Genomic DNA, 3518 nt, shown 5'->3' on the forward strand with positions numbered 1-3518 from the left:
CTTGGACTCTACAGATACATTGGAAGATCGTGAAGAAAATAGAAGATCGGTTCAGTTTCTTGATAATACTCTGCGACAGAAAGGATACAAGAGTTAGAGAAACTGAAGGAATGACTCTTAATTCCGCTGCGTATACTGTAAGTATTCTATTTTTGTTTCTCTTTGAATTCAATTTTAGAAACATGTTTTAGGCTATCTCGTATTAATTTGTTTAATATTAGATATACATCAAAATAAATAAAGATCCTGTATAAGTTTTTTCCAACACTTGCTACTTGTTACAAACAAACAGAGCAATATTCTGGAAGATTTGGAGACACTGCGACTGCTCTCAAAGCTTGTATCTTTTTTTTTTAACGGTTTATGATTTTTATCACATTGTCCACACAAAAGCCATTTTTTTACATGTTTCTATGTTGGGTTTATTATGAAATGTTTTAGCATGTGTATTCTTCTCTGTCCTTTTTCTCTCTCTATTAAAAAAATATTATATCACATGAATAACTTGGCAACTTTCCCCCTTTACCATAGATATTTTTTGTTCTGCCTTTTGTCAATTATTCTTAGCATGTATGTTCTAATTTCTATGAAAAGGGCATGAGAGATGTATTATTAGGCAAGAGCACAAAGGCTGTTTCCACTTCTTTTGCTCTACTCCACTTTTGGTAAGTGTGAACTTAAATTAATGTGCACCATTAGCTCACTTTGCAAAATAAGAAATCATTTTTCTGTATTGGCACGTTGAAGCCTTTACGAAAATGTCAACAACTTCATTTGCCTCACAAATCTCTTAGTTAGGAAAAGTATGACATTGGGGTCTTGGTGAACCCTAAAAATTTCCAGCTGAGCCTTCTGCCATGTATACCTCACTGTGGTGTTTCTTTTGGTCTTATTTATTCAATTTTTTCCCCTATTTTTTTTTCAGTCTTTTGTACAGTATATCCATTTTACAATTTGAATGGGTTTTATTTCCATCAAATTGCTATCTAAATAAGTAGGTGGAAATATCTGTATAAGTTTATTCCTTAACTAGCTTTAGGTGCCGGAGTATTCTATGTCTCTAGATGAAGAGGGTGTTTGCAGGACTGCTTTTGAGCTGATTTTTGCTTTTGACGAGGTCATCTCTCTTGGACACAAGGAAAATGTAACTGTAGCTCAGGTTAAACAGTACTGTGAAATGGAGAGTCACGAAGAGAAGCTGCACAAACTTGTAATGCAGAGCAAGATTAATTGTAGAGTCCAAGAACTTTACTTAGCTAATTGTTTAGTAGTGTTATAGTATGTTTAGTGTTATCTTTGTTACTATGGATTTTTTTGGTGCAGACCGGGAATTATTTGGACACTCATAGTAGTACTTATAGATTTTCTAAGTTTAATCTATAGTTTAAGGATATTAAGTTTAACCTAAGGTTTGATTAATGTGACTGATATTAAGGATTATATTTATTATACTATAAGGTTTAGATATCAACCAATAGGATTTTAAGCACATGTTATGAATGGTAATTAAGGATTAAGTATTTTTTAGGATTAAATTTAATAAGGAGTAAAGTTTGAATGTTATAGGGTCAGTCAGCAGCTTTGAATACGTTGAGGGCTTAGTCAAGGCTGTTTACTCCATTCAAACTTGGCTAAAAATGTGTAATTCCGTGTTTAAATATTCAGCGAGTGCCGATATATCGCAGCTATAGGGGGCGATATGTCGCAGCATGTAGATACGGAAAACACGAAACGATGCACGGTCGCCTCGGGCATACTGGCCCAGGCAATATATCGCCTACAGGGGGCGATATATCGCCTCCTTCAGCATATGTTCAATTGTTTTTGAATTCTTTTCCTTTCAGCCATTCAAACTTCTTCATATCTTTTGAACGAGTCTTCAGCCTCTGCTGAACGATTATTCAAATGATTTTCACTTAAAAAGCCATTATTTTTATTCAAGTAAAATCAAGATACTTTCATCCCCAAACTCTATAAATAGGACCTAGTACCCAACCATTATTCACCTTTTGCTCTAAGTTCAGAAGTTGCTAGTGTTAAGTGAGTGTGAGAGTGTAAACACCTGGTTTGGGAAAACTATAAGCTTAAACATCATAAGCTTATCAAACACTTTGGGAAGTGAGTTCTATAGTATTTCGGTGGAGGTGTAGATTGGTCTTTCAAGTCTTTGAGGTAACCAAAACTCTAGTTCCTTTCTGTATTATGTTATTTTCTTTCTCATAGTCTTCTACTCAATCTCTAACCCTAATCTTCATTTTGGTTAGGGAATCTAAGTTCTTGAGCACATAAGTTCGGTAAGCATGTTTCTCAAATGGTTTAGTCTTTCCATCTCTTTCATTTCATCTCCTTTCTTTAGACTCACTCTTTCTTATGGTTTTAGGAGTGTTCCAAAAAGTCCCAACTCAGTCCATTATATCCCGGTAACTTTGGTAAGGAAAATAGGCTAGAATTAATATGTTATGTGCTTATGTTATCTATATGTCTTATGTTATTAAATGTGTTATGATATGTATGTATGTTTGTAGGCTTGGGCATATGACCCATATGACTAACAAGACCCCAAATGGATTATGGGCATATGACCTACTTAGCTAGTAGGACCCCATTAATTCCATGGGCATATGCTTGTTTAGTCTATGGGACCCCAAGTAATAATGGCCATTATAATAAGTGTATGTTATATGTATTATGTTAAGTCTTTATGTTTCGTATGAAATTATGTATATGATTAAGTGTTAGATTTTTCCTTGCTGGGCATTAGGCTCATTCCTTTCTGTTTATGTGCAGGAAATAAGCTTTAGAGGTGCAAAGATTCGTGACGCTTAGAGGATGTGTATCGATGGTGAATGGAGTCAAGGGGCCGAGCGTTATTCGATTCGAGGATGTAGTCTTGTTTATGTTTTTTCATGGTTTTAAATGTATTTTCCGCATTTTCTATGTAACTCTTTTTAGTTTTTAAGTTATTTTTGTTTTAAAGACAATGGGTACCCATATCCTACTTATTTTATGAAAGTAAACTTTGTTTTTATAAGTTACTTATTAAAATTATGGTATTTTCGCAAATGTAAGTTCTTTTAAGGATTTTATGTATAGTTTCGTTAATGGTCCAAATAGTCTAGAGTAGTGGGTCATTACAGTTGGTATCAGAGAAACGGTTCCTTTGCATGAAGTTCTCCTCGATACACACGCTCAAAGCTCCGAATCGGACCGCCAAGTAAGTGTTTAAGTTACTAGTTATGTTACTTATGTGTATAGCTAACACCTTTGGTGTTTATGTTTTCAGTTAAGAATGAACGGAGCTTTAAGAAATGAGGATATCCGAGCCATTAAGGCTTTAAAAAGAATAAGGGAGCCAAGGAACACCGTAGGAGCACTAGAAAAGATCACTCAAAGATTGATCTTGTTCCACAAAGAGATAGGTCACCTTCAAGAGTCTAAGCAAATCATGATGAGAGCTGCAGAACAATATGCCCTAGTAATTAGGCTTTTAAAAGATTTTCCTTCAGCAATTTTAACTT

At 34.6% G+C, this 3518-nt stretch overlaps 1 long non-coding RNA gene across 1 annotated transcript; it reads left to right on the forward strand.

Annotated features, from left to right (window-relative positions):
- Positions 1 to 266: 266 nt before the first annotated feature.
- Positions 267 to 1220, forward strand: LOC133784512 (uncharacterized). The gene is made up of 2 exons (XR_009871378.1): positions 267 to 340; positions 1040 to 1220. It is a non-coding gene; the product is annotated as an uncharacterized LOC133784512 (long non-coding RNA).
- Positions 1221 to 3518: the final 2298 nt, after the last annotated feature.

This window comes from Humulus lupulus, chromosome 6 (assembly GCF_963169125.1).
Source record: "Humulus lupulus chromosome 6, drHumLupu1.1, whole genome shotgun sequence".
In the NCBI taxonomy this organism is placed as follows: Eukaryota; Viridiplantae; Streptophyta; class Magnoliopsida; order Rosales; family Cannabaceae; genus Humulus; species Humulus lupulus.